Raw genomic sequence first — 17,329 nt, 5'->3', positions numbered from 1 at the left:
TCTTACAAAATACACATCAACTCAACTTACGTTAATGGAACAAAGCGTAAATAACTTATAATATTTTACATGGTAAGTCAACTAAGTTCAAAACTCTAATTGTCATTCACTGTAATAGTCAGCATTGGACATGACAGCAGATACCAAACAAACTGGACGAAAAATATGCCTAGAGATATGTGGAATGTTACCTCCAGCAAGTATGTTCCAAAAGTTAAAATCTCTTAAAATATGTATAAAATTATAGTGCTATTTTATTGTTGTGTTTGTGCGTGTATGTGTGAATATAAGGATATTTTGTAAGTTAAACTAAACGAATAAATTACGTTTACTTATTTGTTATCGGTGTAATATTCTGAAATAAAACCAGATACAACAAGCAAATATTAGGTTCGCAGTATGGTAGGTTTGGAAAGACTTGTTAAACGTGGAACAGAAAAGTAAAAACTCCAACAAAAGAGCAAAACCGGAAATACTAATATTTATTTCGTATAGAAACTCATGGGAACCGAGATGTCGTGGAGTTTCTGCCGTCACAATGACCATCTTTTCAGATACCATTGTTAAAACCTGGATGGTTGTTGGAGTGAAAGGACCACAAGTCTTCACGGGTCAAGAGAATATAAACTTGTATTTATTCTAGATTTTCAAGTGCGGTATCCCACATTTCTAGTGTACCTACGTCATTGATAATTATCGTTATATATAAGTAAATATTTAATGGAAAATTAGTTTCTGCAAACATATGCACCACTTTGCACTGGGGTATGGTCTGCATCCCAAAGTAATTTGGGAACATAAAGATGGACACGGTAGTACAAGGTTTATGGAATGACCGCTCTGGTATGCGACTTTAACTCAAGATAAAAATTAACGCAAATTTGAAATGCCAACTATATGCAGAACATTGACATAAAAAACAGCATTTCAAAATAACCTCGAATATATGCGGATAAAGATATATTCAATGTTTGTGCTTTCTTATAGCAAAGCCACATCGGGCTATCTGCTGAGCCCACCGAGGGGAATCGAACGTCTGAGTTTAGTGTTGTAAATCCGTAGACTTTACGCTATACTAGCGGGGGGCTATAATATATTCTGTCTAGTTGTATAAGAGTAAGATGTGATATAATCTGTGAAAGAAGAACAAATTCATAGCATTTGAAGAGAGAGAGAACCTGTAACCCACATAACAGACGCCACTTAGAGACTCGCATGACAGATGTCAGCTGATGCTTTTCTTACCAACTGGGAAGATAAAAGCACTCCTAGAATATGAATAATGTTTTAATTATTTGTTCCAAATTTAAGTGTATTAAATGTGGGTACAACTCAAATAATAACCTTGACCAACTCAGGTTATTAAGAGTAATTTTCTTTGGTCGCTTCCATCTCTTCAACTATATCACGTAATATGATAAACATAAACTTCTAAATCTGAGAACATAGCAAAAAGTCCTGGCATTCTAAGAAGTCTTGTTTTACAATTGTAGTATACATGAACAGAATGAACACCCGACTCTGTAAAGTAAAAGGGCCAGATGTTCATTCTGACAACATTTTTATTACCTGGTTTGAAGTTTAAACTCTTTTAGAATAGTTTTGACTGTAACAAAGAAAATTCAAGGATTTATAAAAATGTTTGGGCAAATACCGTATACTGTTAACTCTTTTAGTGATACGTGAAGATATCACGAAATTCCCTTCTTGTGTGCTCTAGAATGCTTGAGCAGAGAGCAGCTAACAGTTAAACATGGTGAAAGTCAATTTTGTCTGACAGAAGTACTGCGCTTAGGCTACATTGTAACAAGACTTGACATGATGAAACCAAAACAAATGAGACAGAGGCTATTAAAAATTTCTCTCACGAAACGTAGAATTATTATTTCCTGGGATTGATTAATTATAACAGAAAATTTGTATTTCAGTAGGCACGTACAACGCCATTCTTGAACAATCTTACTAAAAGCATTCTTTCAGAAAGCTGGATTGGACATTTGAAACCAGAAACGTTTTCGGCTTAATCAAGATGGCAGTAAGGTCTGCTTCAGGCAGACACAGATGTCAAGACGATATCTTAAATATTATTCAAACCTGAGAGCTATTCAGTGGAAGAAGACAGGTACACATTGCCAAGGAAAATAATTCACTGCTTCATTTAAGTAAGTCCAAAATTAGTGTACCAAAGTAGGAGGCAACTTTCGCAATAAAAAAAATATCATGGTTGTTCTCTATTACTTGGTCTGCTGGAAGAGTAAAGTTGTGAGTGAAATCGCTTCAATAAGTTTTTTTTTAGCTTTGCTAGATTAATTACAATATTCCATTAATTCAGTGTTTTTTTCCCCTTCACCACTGCCGTATTATTGATAGTAATAGGGAAGTAAGGTCAGTTCAGTCTTGGAAAGCCTGTTCTCGTGGGATGTTAGTCCAAGTTTTCCTCCTTTTCAGCATTACTGCATTATTCATAGTAATGTGAAAATAAGTCCCATTCAGCATTGGAAAAACCCATTCTCGTGGTGTGCTACTTAAGTTCCTTTCGTGAGTTTGCTCTGCCTTATTGTGTTCCTTCTAGTATCATACAAGTTAGATAACTTTAATGAGCTTCTACAGCACTAAGCTCGTTAACGTGTAGCATGTCCAGCTTTATCACTTTCGTCTGGTATCAGGTTAGTACGGTCATCTTGGTGAGTACGGTCAGTATTGTTAAGTGTCACGAAAATAAGGTAACCCTAGTGAACTCGTTCAAAATTACTAGGTTCAGTTTAGTGTCTTGCTCGTAATGGCATTTTAACGTAATGACTCTGCTCACATTTCTTCTGGTATTATGCTGTTTTGATAATTTCATTGAGCATGTTTAGGCTTAGTAGGTTAGTTCTGAGATTATGTCGTTCGGGTCATTTCAGTGACTGTTCATATTTACTAAAGTGCTCTTCAGGTTTACTGAAAGCATTATATTACCATGTGGGTTGAGTCATTTCAGTGAATCTATTCAGGTTTACTAAATTTATTCCGGTTTCATGTGGCTTGCGTCATTTCAGCGAGCCTGTTCAGACTTGTTAAATTCGTTCTTGTTTCCAAATTGTTGTTGTTGTTTTATATTTTTTCAGAAATTTAACTTCCAGGTGTTGTCATGTGAATTAGAGTAACACGACCGTCACCTTAAGCACCAGCTGCAACATCTAGAATTTCAAAATATTTTGTTATTATTTTTTTACCCGATTTTAACAAACTCCTAACAATAGTACGGTTTAAAATGGGTGATTTTGTATCTTGTCTTGGTCGAATATTACAGGCGATCCGACAGTGATAAAAAGAGTAGTTTCTATATAGTCTTATTAATTAACACCAGTGATAAGACTTATTGATAAATCAATATTTTAGTCAAAGCCTCTTAATGTATATGGTGGCAAAAAACGCATCCATATTTCAAATGCTCGTATAACTATATTAAATGAGCCTACAAGCCAGCAAGGCATCTTTGTTAATATTTCGTACAGCAAATTAACCGTGCTCACGCACGGATGCATCATTTAAGATACTCAAGCTGGGCTGAAACAGTATTCAAACAACTATGGCATCTACGTTTGACACGTTGTTACACAATTTTCAGCTTTGATTCGATGGAAAACATTTGTGTCAATTCGTCCATGGTTTTGAGCTTATGTTTTGACACCTGAACTAAAAAAACAAAAAAACTTTTAGAATAGATAGAAGTTTAATAACGTAAAGGATGGGGACATCATTTAGATCACCCGGTATATATATGTAAGACCGATTACTGCCTACTCCCACCGGTTTGCGGGTCCATGGTTCGCACCTCGTTAGCATGAAAGTAGTCGTACTCTGCATTAAATGTCTGTGGGTGCGCTATAAGAATGACAATGAAACCACAGTAGTCTGTCGGGCAAAAGTAGCTGACCCTTAGCAGGGGTCTTATTGAATAGCTGCCTTTCCTTTAGTATATGAGTTTGAAATTTGAGACGACTCGCGCTGCTAGCCCTTGATCAGTTTTACGTAAATATCCGAAAACCAACAAAATATATCTGCAAGTTTCGGACATTAAAGGATCAAAAATAAAAAAAAAACCAACAAGATTTTCCATACATCAACGTCTGGTCACACTTAATATACATCTGGATGTTATTGATGTTACTTTTTAAGACAGGATGATCCGTCTGAGCACACTATGGTAGTGATAATAATCTTCCAAATCATGTCTCTGCATGTTGTACATCATAATGTTTAACCTTAGCTCTGCTCTTGTGTGGGTTTTCTTTCATTTTATTATTGAAAAAACTGCCTCACTGCGGTTTATCCCTTCTAACAGAAAATAAAATTTGTACTGATACAATATAAAAACTATGTGTGTTAGGAGCATAAACCGTACATCAAGGTATTAAACCAAACTAAAATTACTTTTTTTAAAGTTTTAAGCTCCGTTGAACAATACGGTATCTGAGATAAAAGCCTTAACAAGTAATGAAAAAAATATGTTGTACAAAAGCCACAAACCTGGGAACCTACGGAGTGACATGGATCACAGCCGTTAGCAATATTCTTAATTGAATCAGTTTAACTGAAAACTATACACATGTATAAAGTTAATACTTTCTGGTTATATTGTAGATGATGTGAGAGTGGATGTACGGTTGATATTTTACTGAAAAATTATAACTGAATACATTCGACTTATTGAATTAAATTTATTACTATATGTATATTTATGGACTATGTATTTTATAACCATATATGTATATTGTGGAAATTTAAAGTTTTATGTACACTACCGGAGAAAGATGGCTGAAACCAGTGGTGTATTACCAGTCGAAGAGCGAGGTAAACTAATTAAGAAAACACTTTACAGTTTATACAAAAAACCGCAACTTCTAGCACTATAACCGCAATTCTGTTTGTTTTATTTCAAATATTTTAAAAAATGTTATTCTTTAAAATAAATTGCAAGAGATGAGAGAAAAACTTTTAAAGACATGCGTGCTTGTAGAAGAAGTGAGGTTAATACAAATGAATGTCTTGAGAGTGGAAATAACCTTTGTCGTTCTGAGAGGGCTCGGCATCGCCAGATAGTTTTAAAGACATGCGTTCTTGTAGAAGAAGTGAGGTTAATACAAATGAATGTCTTGAGAGTGAAAATGATCTTTGTCGTTCTAATAGGGCTCGGCATCGCCAGATAGTTAGGGCGCTCGAATTGTAATTTGAGGGTCGCGGGTTCGAATCCTTGTCACACCAAACATGGTCGCCATTTCAGTCATGCGATGTTTCATTGTATCAATCAATCCTACTATTCATTGAGTAAAAGTGTAGCCCAGAATTTGGCGGCGGGTAGTGATGACTAGCTGCCTTCCCCTAGCGTTACACTGTTAAATTACGGACGACTAGCGCAGATAGCCCTCGTGTAGCTTTGTACAAAATTCAAAATAAATAAACAAACAAGTTTTTTTCCGGTCCTTAACAAATGCCTCCCAAAAAGTGTTCACACGTTGATACTGAAATCTGCTTCAAAGATATGTTAAAATTAGCTTTATGTTCCATTAGAGCGGGTTAAACCAGTTCAGTGTTTTGGTGTTGGTTCTTTTTTATCTTCTTTACCTTTCCTTCAGAACATATGTTTTGTTATGGGAAAATGCTGGTTAATAATGACAGATTAAAATGTTTCCGTAAAAATACATTTTCATGACTTGTGTTTTCTTTCTGAAAGATTTTTTATCAGATGATTTATAAATGTTGTAAAGACCTAAGAACAGATGAAGAAAAAGAACAAATTCTCTATGGCTTCAAAATCAACTTTTCTATTCGGATTTCTAGAAGTGACGAGAAATATGAAGCATTTCTAAGCCTTTTTTAACACTGAGAATGTTTGGATAATTTGAGGATGAAGTAAAGGTTTCATAGTAATAGCAAGAAGAACATGCGAACTCTTGGGAAATCAACCATCGTTGTTCGGAGTTATCGGTTTAGAAAGTGTCTGAATTTCAAATGTCACACAATTTCAGGAAAAGCGATCAACAAAACTCTTTTAGAAAGTAAAGAAAACAAAGCTATGAGCTTATTGTCGTATAAGAGCAAGGATCGTAACTTCGTGTCGTAATATGATTTCAGTTCTGTTTGTACTATATATAAGGTTCCGTTTTTTTGAAAAATATATTGTGGAAACTTTAATTTGTTTCCATAATAATTAGAAATCAAAACATAATGATATTAGCACTGTCAAATACGTTTTCTGTTGATGTACAAAAGTAAAACATATCAAGTTAACTTGTTGATGTATAACGATAATCAACCGTCGAGTCAGTCTGCTGTTGATGCGCCCCCCAGGGGCTCAGCAGTATTTCTGCGGACTTAAAACGCTAAAAACCGGGTTTCGATACCCGTTGTGGGCAGAGCACAGATAGCCCATTGTGTAGCTTTATGCTTAATTCAAAACAACAACAACAACTGCTGTTGATGGATAACAATAATAAACTGTCGAGTTAGTCTGCTGCTGATGTATAACAGTAATGAACTGTTGATTCACTCTGCTTTTGATGTACAATAATCAGCCGTCGAGTCAGTCTGCTGCTGATGTATAACGATAATCAACCGTCGAGTTAGTCTGCCGCTGATGTATAACAGTAACAACTGTTGAGGGCCCGGCATGGCCAAGCGCGTAAGGCGTGGGACTCGTAATCCGAGGATCGCGGGTTCGCGCCCGCGTCGCGCCAAACATTCTCGCCCTACCAGCCGTGGAGGCGTTATAATGTGACGGTCAATCCCACTATTCGTTGGTAAAAGAGTAGCCCAAGAGTTGGCGGTGGGTGGTGATGACTAGCTGCCTTCCCTCTAGTCTTACACTGCTAAATTTGGGACGGCTAGCACAGATAGCCCTCGAGTAGCTTTGTGCGAAATTCCAAAACAAACAAACAAAATCAACTGTTGATTCACTCTGCTTTGATGTATAACAATAACCAACTATCGAGTCAACTTGTTACTGATGTATAACAATAATAAACTGTCGAGTCAGTCTGATGTTGATGTATAAAAATAATGCACTGTTGAGCCACTCTGTTCTCATTGTATAGAAATGAAACCTTATGAGCTGAGCCTGATGTTGATACATAAAAGTAAAGTGTAAAGTGTATGAAATAAAGGTATGCATCAAATTGTAGGGACGTTACATTTATTTAATTGTATTTTAATTATATTGGCAGTTCATAGTGAAGTATCATACGGGAAGACTTTTAATGGTATAATTAACATAGATACAAAAGTGTTCCTTTGTGCCGGTCTGTGTGGGTTTAATAACTTGTATTAGAAATGCTTCTTTAACTTTTCGTATGCATAGTCATATAATAATTAAACACAACCTTATGTTACGTAACATCTGAACTAAGTATTAAGTCACACAACAGTTACGTAACATCATTTATACTGCTAAATCAGTAATGCTCAACGTAATGTAAGCCTAACAAAACTATTGTTTGTTTGTTTTTATTTCGCGCAAAGCTACTCAAGGGCTATCTGCGCTAGCCGTCCCTAATTTAGCAGCGTAAGACTAGAGGGAAGGCAGCTAGCTATCACCACTCACCGCTAACTCTTGGGCTACTCTTTTACCAACGAATAGTGGGATTGACCGTCACATTATAATGTTCCCACGGCTGAAAGGGCGAGCATGTTTGGTGCGACTGGGATTCGAGCCCGCGACCCTCGGATCACGAATCGAACGCCTTAACCCACCTGACCAACAAAACTATTATAACCTAATCTATCGAAATGTAACCTGAAGGAATTGTTCTGTTCATTTTTGTTCAGAGTTGGCTGAAAATATCGTTACCTACATAGAGACACGCCTACAGAGGGCTGAATACATTATATTAAAATCACTTTGATAATGCAACTAGCAAATCACGTAACATCCGCAAACAATATAAAGTTGCTGTGAATCAGAACTACATTTTGACTAAGTTTTTAGTTTGTAGGTAAGTGTGATGTCGTCGCTTTTGGAAATAGTACTCTTTACGATGTAAAATATTCATACACTTAGGTCATAAAATACGTGTTCAGATCGATGTTTTAAAGTTTCCAAGACAGAGAAATCCGAAATCATAGTAATAAAGATCAACTGGGAGCACCAGAACCATTCGTAAGGAGATCTGAAACAAGTCTTACCCTAGCAGCGATAAACATGTGTGACTTCTTGTAACACGTGAGAATAAAAACCTATGTGATCGGACTATTAAAACTGGCGCTGAAAATCGTCATTTTCGTACACTAGGTGGACTACAAACAGCCATAAGGGAGGAATGGTGTGTTTTGAATATGACAACCTTACGTTTGAGCCTTTCGATATGAAAACTTTGTTGCAAACCTAGATGCATGGTCGTGAAATAAGACATAACTAGAAGTGGCGAAACCAAAAGAAATTATGTGATGAGGCTCCAAAATCATTTCAATATGATGTGCCCAACCTCTGTATTACTATGGTGACATGACGCTCCAAAGTGTTACTATGGAAACATGGTGGTCCCAGGTATTACTATGTAGACCTGGTTTTTTTACCTATTATAGAAAAGTATGATCTCCTAAGTTTTACTATGAAGACGTGATGTTTCAAAGATTTAATGATCCACTTATTAGAATGGTACATTATCTCCAGGTGTTACTACGTAAATATGATGTTCCACTTATCAGAATGGTATATTATCTCCTGGTGTTACTGCGTAAATATGATGCTCAACTTATCAGAATGGTATATTATCTCCAGGTGCTACTATGTACAGTAGTTATGATGCTCCACTTATTAGAATGGTATATTATCTCCAGGTGTTGCTATGTACAGTAGTTATGATGCTCCACTTATTAGAATGGTATATTATCTCCAGGTGTTACTATGTACAGTAGTTATGATGCTCCACTTAATAGAATGGTATATTATCTCCAGGTGTTACTACGTAGATATGATATTCCACTTATCAGAATGGTATATTATCTCCAGGTGCTACTACGTAGATATGATGCTCCACTTATCAGAATGGTATATTATCTCCAGGTGCTACTACGTAGATATGATGCTCCACTTATCAGAATGGTATATTATCTCCAGGTGTTACTATGTAGATATGATGCTCCACTTATTAGAATGGTATCTCATCTCCGGGTGTTACAATATAGATATGATGCCTCCAGTTTCTTTTCTTACCATACTGGCTTCTCTTGTCTCTTAAGTATGGACGGTCTACAGTATTTTATAAAATACAGATGTTGCTATAACTTGAACTAAAGTGTCTCAACTACTATAAGTAACATAAATTTATATAAGTTGTTCTTAATCAACTCACTAAAACATAATATATTTGTAAGTAAAAACGAGCGAAATGATATCCCTTTTATTGCATGCGTAAAAGGTTCGATTAAAAAAAAACACGAAAACCCACCAGTCACAGTTTATATATCTTTGCACATGTGATCATAATGTGCTGATTGCACCTAATTTTTAATTTTTTGTATAAATTTTACATTTAATTTGAAGTTAAAACATTTATAATCATCGACACCTTCGTTTTTAGGCCAATGAAATCTTGTTTGCTACGGTTGAAATTTTAAATTAAGTTATGCTGTTCTAGGAAGACTGCAATGGTACAGAGATTAACAGCAGAAATGGTTGAAGATAACATATATGTATGTCTATTTTTATTGGTAACCTTTACAATGTTTATATTAGTACAGACATAAAGGTGAGCATATTCATGCGTCAAATTATAAAAATAATCCAAGTTTATGGAGTGCAAAAATGTTTTCATAATGAACATAAAATGTTACCGTTGTTTCAGTTATTGTAAATACAGATTGTTCGGTTTCTTCTTCCTGATTTTATTTTTCTTCCATAGTTTCTCACTATCCTTGTATAGTTGTTGTTGTTTTGAATTAAGCACAAAGCTACACAATGGGCTATCTGTGCTCTGCCCACCGCGGGTATCGAAACGCGGTTTTTAGCGTTGTAAGTCCGCAGACGTACTGCTGAGCCACTGGGGTGTATCTGTGTATAGCCACACTGAAGAAGTGTTTTTGACATAAAAATTTGGTTCTGATGAAGAAATGCTTATCTTTTGAAAGCGTTCGTGTTATAAGGTTTTGCATTTTTGTGCTAAACCAATTTCATTTTCACCTACTTATGAATAAGATTTTGAGTAATTAATTTGGAACTGGTTACTTTACGGCAGTATCTCAGAGATTGATTAGAACGGTAAATATGTTTTTAATGAGATTAGTAAATTTAGTTTATGTAAATTTAAAACAAATAGAAATAACTTCTCGAACCTTTCTCATTTATAGCCGAATCTTTAAAATATTTACTAACACCAGTTATCAATCATCATAAAAAATAGAAACAAATGTTATGTCTAGTGTATTTACTCTATTGGATTCGATCCAATCATGATAGGTATTTAGGTTTAATAAATCAGTAGTGTTCAGAAATTAAATATATTTCTCTTCACCCTTTTCTTGGTTATTTTGTGCAAACAGCAAAGATGGACCTAACGAAGACTTTATGTAATATTTAGCAGCTAAGTGAATAAATAACAAAATAAAATATATGGTAATTTCAACAGTTTTATTGAGTTCAATCAGTACACATGATAACGCAGTCAATGGTTTCTGCACCACCACCTAGAGACTGACAACAGCACTACAGTGGCGCCACCTTTAAGCGGTTGAACATTCGATTTGGTAGTTCCTACATATTGTTTGTAATCGAGTGCCAGAGTGTATGTATGTATATATTTAACTAAAATTAATGCAGTAAAATTATTTTCTTATCTAGGTGACTGCAGTTTATGAAATGTGGATGTTATGTAGATTAAACTGTTTATCAACACGGTATAAAGGAGAAAATAGTGTGCAACATTAAACAAACCATTTTGAAATGTTACATTAAATTATTAGGTGAATGCTATTTTTTTTATCGAGTAATAATGTTAAAATCCACTGCTTTCTCTCTGGAGTTTAGATACTACAACAAATCATAAGTTTCCTTTATGTATTTGTTCATGATAAAGCTAAGACTCTCTGTCTCCGTTTTTAATTTCCAACTGCAGACCAGAGAGAAGGCAATTTTTAAAGTACTTTCTTTGCCAACGAAGATACACCTCCTACCCCCACAGTTGAAAATACGAGCATGTTCGGGATCTGATTTCGATCCCACGATAAGCAGATTGCAAATCGAGGGCCGAAACCACTAGACCATAACAGGACTAGATTATAAGAAACCCCACTTTCTAACCGTGTTATATCAAGTGTTTTTGTATCGTCAACGATAAATTGCGCGCATGGAATACTAAAACGCTTAATTTATACTTCTGATCTAATGTTGGATGATATTTTAAAGTTTGGCTTTAGTGCTCTGCTTTTTATGTTCACACCCCTCAATAGTTGTATTCTAACTGTTGAAAACATAATTATAGCTTACCGTTAATACATCGTTCATGGATGTTTCAGTTGTACATTCTGTCTAGATCAGGGGTGGCCAGACTTTTACCATTTCTACAAGTCGTAGGTTATGTACTTTGAATAAGGTGTTACCGGAAATGAAAATCAAGTTCATAGTTTTTATGTTTTGGGTTAAGAATTTTCGCGCAGAGTTATCTGCACGCATCCGTCTCTAATTTTGAGATGATAGAATAGAAAGAATGCAGTTAATCAATAGCTTTCACTATCAACTCTTGGTTTACTCATGGCTGTCACTCTTATTGAGCACCCTTGACCTCAAACTGAGTAGCATTTCTTTGAGGCAGCACAAAACGCCACAAATTCTCGAACAATGACCTCGGGGCCCACTTACATTTCTCAAGTTCATAAAGAAGATAAAAGTAGAAATTCTGAAATATATTTTTGTAGGTTGTTTTAAAAATCAAAACTTTTAGTAAATGTAATAAACTTTCTAAACGTTAAAAACATTTTCATTTCGATATCTTAACCACTCACGAAGAACCTCTTGAGTGGAAGGCTACAACTCTATAATTTCTGTTCCCTGAGTTTGTCGTTATAGTTAAATTAAACTGTGCTAGTTATCTCATTAATGTTAGCATACTCTGAGATGATGTATTTATGACGTACTTGTGTCGTAGCTTCCTAAACAAAGGTCATGCTTGAACTAGAATAAAGGTGTCTTTGTGAGGTGTGTTTTACATAAAACGTCTCTGTAATCAGCTCTTATACCGAAAATATTATCAAAGTGAATGCATATTTCGGTGTTCTACATAAGAGGGATTTACAGAAAGACAGCTTAAAAGATACCTAAACAATTGAAACCAAATTACAAAGTAGTTCTATCTAATTAATCTATATGATTTGTACATGGAATATAGTCTTCTTCGTCTTCAGATGTGGTGGTTAAATGCAGTTAATTTGAGGAAAAGCTTGATAAATATTTAAATGATTATAACTGGCTGGCTTTGTGTGCTTTATTTTAAAGTTTAGTACAGTGGATAGGACGAGCTTCATGGACCAACAAACAGTTCCCTCATTTTTCGTAAACTATTTGTAAATATGTAATATTGAACGTTGTTTGCATCGGTTTTTGAAGTCTTAAAATACCTCTGAAGAAAGACTGTTCCTAAAATTGCTGTAGAATAAGATGGTGAAATAAAAGTAAAAGGAAACAATTCTAGAACAGTTCAAGTGCATAGAGATTCCGGTTACATTTTTGTCTTTGCAATGAAACTGACACAGAGATTTTCTGCGTTTAAGAGTATTGCTATAGAATTTTTAAAATCCAAAATAATTCACTTAAGATACAGTATCGACATACAAAATGATTTACTATAACACAGAGAATGTTCATTAACATACATACATATATACTTGGTCGTCTTTTAAAAATAGTCGGAATATTTTAGCATCATTATCATCATGCGCCATCTTCTTCAGAATCCTTCACTTCTGTCCGTTCTGTGATTTTCTCACCACGTCGTCATATTTCACTATCTCAGTCCACTAATTGTTGTCCGCGTTATTCTTGGGATTCCCCTATATCTTTTTCCTTTATTCCACCCTCCAGTAGGACTCGCTGGATGTTGACTCGTTATCTTAGAATATAAATTTAAAAATATAAATACACCACCTTATTAACATTATCTGTAACGTTCTGTCATGTTACTACACGTGCACGATTTGTTTTCAAGCATTTATTCTACATTGTGGGTGTATTATAAAAGAAAGGTTCAGTTGCTTAGTGTGAAAGGTGAGAGTTAGGGTGTTTGTGATTGATTGATTTCCCTTTAATCGACGTTTCTCATTTTCACAGACTAACTGTTAAACGGTCCTTTTGCCTTTCTACCACTTGAAAATCGTGGTTTTATTTATCTCTTTATAATTATGACTACTCTACAGCTCAATATCCTTTTGACAAATACAAACTTGAAGAGACTTCTTTTCTGATACCTTTGATTTTTTTAAGTTAAAGGTATCTTATGCGTCAGAGACCCTAAGGTTTAATTTAGACCTGTTAAGTAGAAGGTATACCTTCAACTAAATAACAGGATTGACTGTCATAGTTATAACACTTTCACAGCTGAAAGTGCGGAACGTATTCGGCAACACGTCATGGATCAAGCCCTGGACCTTGCGATATGCAGCCCAGTATGCTAACCACTAGATCATTTTCTATCCCAACTAAATAGAGATAGTAAAACGTTCGCATGAACTTCAGCTTTTAAATCTTTAGTTGATTTAAGATCAACTTAATATTGTATTTCTATTTTAATAATTCCACTTTTCTTGTTTTATGGCGAAGGGTCAGTATAAGTTATTTTACTTTAACATATAGAGTATTATATATTTATTAATATTTCGTTTAGCAGAAATATATTATGCAAGTATTGTATCATTACAGAATAACTTACACACACAAATGAACTTAGAAGTACAAACAGTTGCTGCAAATGGTTCCCAAGAGGCTCGTAACACAGGCTTGTGATGGTTTTATTGTCAAGAACTGTTTACATATACTACAGTAATTCTTGTTCGCTGAATCCGAAAATTATATAAATTTTTCTCTATCATTTACATATCTTTCACAAAATGTTATATGTACTTCTATATAAGTGAATCATTTTCATTGAAATCGGGTCACATTTTGTTACACCTAAAATGTTGTGACAACCACTGGCTATAGATTTCTCTAGACCAAACGCGACGTGAGAGTCTTATCGATAATAACAATAATAGAAAATACTCATTGTGATAAACAAAATAATAATTTTATCTAAGTAAGAGGTTTTCTTCCCCGTTTGTAAACAATCCTTACATGAAAGAAAAAAAAGAATATTATATTCGAAAATTGCTGAATTTAATTATGGAAACTCTGTTTTCAAAGCCAACTTTTACAAAGTTTAAATTCGCAGGTGTGTGTACTTAAAGGAACAAACAAATAGTTTGATGAAAGAACATGATAGATGTAAGTTCATTCTGATATTAAGGTTAAAATACTACATATTTAACATTTCTGATAGAATATCGGTAACTTTATAAAACGAACTTTTCTAATGTTTAAGACACTACTTCTCGAAGATGTATACAGCGTTTATAGAAAACAAAACATGGTGCACGTCCACGTTCGTAGGCTACCAGATCCAGGTCAAAGCGATTACAACGAAAACGCTGAACACAAAGAACTACATTAAACATTAGAAGTTACGTTGGCTCCTGCTAGCCTCAAGTAACACGAGATGAGAGGAAGAATACTGCGCAAGCGCCAGTCACCCATTACCGCCAGCGAACAGATGAAATAAGCGAGGTCCTTTCTGAAAGTATAAGTAATAGTGCCTTTGAAATGCTACCTGTACTAAAGTGGTGTGGCTGTTAGACAAAGACCCAGCATGGCCAGGTGGTTAGAGCTCTTGACTCGTAATTTGAGGGTCGCGGGTTCAAATCCCTGTCACACCAAACATCATAGTCCTTTCAACCATTGGGGCATTATAATGTTTCCGCCAACCCCACTATTTGTATCTTACACTGCTAAATTAGGGACGGCTAGCGCAGGCAGCCCTCGTGTAGCTTTGCGCGAAGTTCAAAAACCAAATCAAACCTGTTATAGAAAAGGTCAAGTCATCAACACGAATTACTCGTTTCTATTGAAAACAAACGTGAATAAAACGGAACAGGAAACAAAGTTTGATAGTTTTTTTAATATATCTGTGTTTCGTTAAGTCAAGAGTCAATCATGTTTTAATATCCTGCTCACGTACACATTTTACACTCAGAAGTGATGTTGGAAATAAGATACATACATTTGATAATTACACTAAAACTGCCGACTAATAAACGACATAGATCAATAAAATCTTTCTTTTCGTGTCTACTATAAAAGTTGTTTCGAAATAATAAAACGCAGCGCAACCTAACCGGTTTTCTTTAAAATAAAAACTACGATTTATGGCATAAAGGTTTCATTATCAGAACAGTAATATATCTATCTAATGATGTCAGAAATGTATGTGTACGCACATAGTTATAAATATAATGGATATAAATGACTGTCAGCTAATTTTCTTCTTGTTTTTATTATGGTGTCAATATCTAACTCCCTACACTTTTGTAACCGCTTCAAAGAAAGTGTAATTGAAACTGGCTTATATAGACTTCGATCATTACTTATGTGATTTAAATTTTAGTATCATTTCAGAGTTGAGAGTTTGAAGCATATGCTTACTACATGCCCTAAAATATTGTTCCTTTAATTTGTTTAACCCAGAAAATATACAAATTAAACGTTGATGAAACTTACAATCGATTAACATCTTGAAAATCATTTCATATTTGGTTGATAAAAATTTCTAAGGTTATTTCGATAATGCCTCTTGTTATTGAAAATCTCAAGGTTTATCCTAATAGAATTATGAAATATTTAACTCATGGAGATCCTGATACGTATCTTAGGAGCATTTTAACTTTCCTAGCTGGTTAAAATACACGTTTTTTTCTTAATACTATTTTACTGATTTAAATATTATGGATTATTCCGATAATATTTTGAATATCTGACTGAAGGAAGACTTTTAAAGTACTGCCCCTCAGTGGCTCTGAAGTAAGTTTGAAAGGTTTTAACGCTAAAACCGCGATTTCGATGACCTTGGTGAGAACAGATAGATCATTGTATAGCCTAATGCTTAACAGCAGATAAACAACTTTAAAGTGATCTCTATAAGGTTTTAAAACCATTGATTTATGACATTCATGAAACTGGTTTTAATGTAACTTATTAATTCTTAAAAAAGTTGTCTCGAAATTTCTAAAAATAAACCCCAGTTGCTGATACGTTTGAGGTTTATGATGCTAAAAAAATCTTTTAATTCGATAAAATTTGATAAACCCATCACTGATGAAAACTGTTTTGATATAGTTTCATTATCAGTGGCTGATGAAGAATATGAAAACTTTGTTAGCAGTATTTTAAAATCTTCAAGTTAAATCATTTTCTGGAACTTTTTAAATATTTTATTAATAAAAACGTAGACTTTCTAATTTGTATATTCACCATAACTTTTCTGATTGACGAAAACCAATAGCTAAGTAAGTTACAAAAAATGATGAATTATATTTTTCTTTTACCTCAAAACTGACCTGGAGCTACCTGGATTCTGTACACCATAAAAAAAATTGAGTATCGAATTTTAGTGTTCTAACGACGTAACTTGCCCCTCAGTGGCTCAGCGGTATGTCTGCGGACTTACAACGCTAAAAACCGGGTTTCGATACCCGTGGTGAGCACAGATAGCCCATTGTGTAGCGTTGTGCTTAATTCAAAAACAACAACAGCGACGTAACATACTACTGTCTTGTTTGACAATTAAAATTCATAACTTATAGAAATCTAGAAAATTCTTCCCTAAAAGAATTTTGAAAACCGCCAATCGAGAAATTTATTAAAGTTATCCCAATAAAAATTTAAAACGTATAACTGACTGTTTGTTTAGAATTAAGCACAAATCTACACACTGGGCTATCTGTGGTCTGCTCACCACGGGTATCGAAACCCGGTTTTTAGTGTGTAAGTCCGCAGACATGCCACTGGGGGGCATATTAATTGACTGAAATTATATCTTGATAAAATTTCACTTAGTTGAAACACGGAAGGTATGAAATAAGAATACACAGTGATAAGTAAAGACTGTGTTATAAGTAAGATAAAATAATTATAACTTTTGTAATAGGATTATCACGCAAAGCTACACAAGGGTTGTCTACCTATAACTAGGCCTGGCATGGCCAGGCGGGTTAAGACGTTCGACTCGTAATTTGACGGTCGAGGGTTCGAATCCCCATCCCACCAAACATG

At 34.7% G+C, this 17,329-nt stretch overlaps 2 long non-coding RNA genes across 3 annotated transcripts in view; one reads left to right on the top strand and one right to left on the bottom strand.

Moving 5' to 3' along the window:
• The first annotated feature begins 2,460 nt into the window (after nucleotides 1-2,460).
• LOC143229705 (uncharacterized) overlaps nucleotides 2,461-17,329 on the top strand; it is a 64,141-nt gene continuing 49,272 nt past the window's right edge. The window contains exon 1 of one of the 2 annotated variants that reach the window (XR_013016007.1): nucleotides 2,461-2,666. This is a non-coding gene — a long non-coding RNA (uncharacterized LOC143229705). The remainder of the gene's footprint in view (nucleotides 2,667-17,329) is intronic. The other variant, XR_013016008.1, reaches the window with a different exon arrangement.
• The window catches only part of LOC143229706 (uncharacterized), a 29,321-nt gene continuing 24,785 nt past the window's right edge, over nucleotides 12,794-17,329 (bottom strand). Inside the window, exon 2 of the long non-coding RNA XR_013016010.1 lies at nucleotides 12,794-13,079. This is a non-coding gene — a long non-coding RNA (uncharacterized LOC143229706). The remainder of the gene's footprint in view (nucleotides 13,080-17,329) is intronic.

The sequence above is a fragment of the Tachypleus tridentatus genome, chromosome 10 (assembly GCF_004210375.1).
Source record: "Tachypleus tridentatus isolate NWPU-2018 chromosome 10, ASM421037v1, whole genome shotgun sequence".
Taxonomy (NCBI): Eukaryota; Metazoa; Arthropoda; class Merostomata; order Xiphosura; family Limulidae; genus Tachypleus; species Tachypleus tridentatus.
Note: the sequence above shows the minus strand (reverse complement) of the source record. Positions and strands in the feature narration are given on the sequence as shown.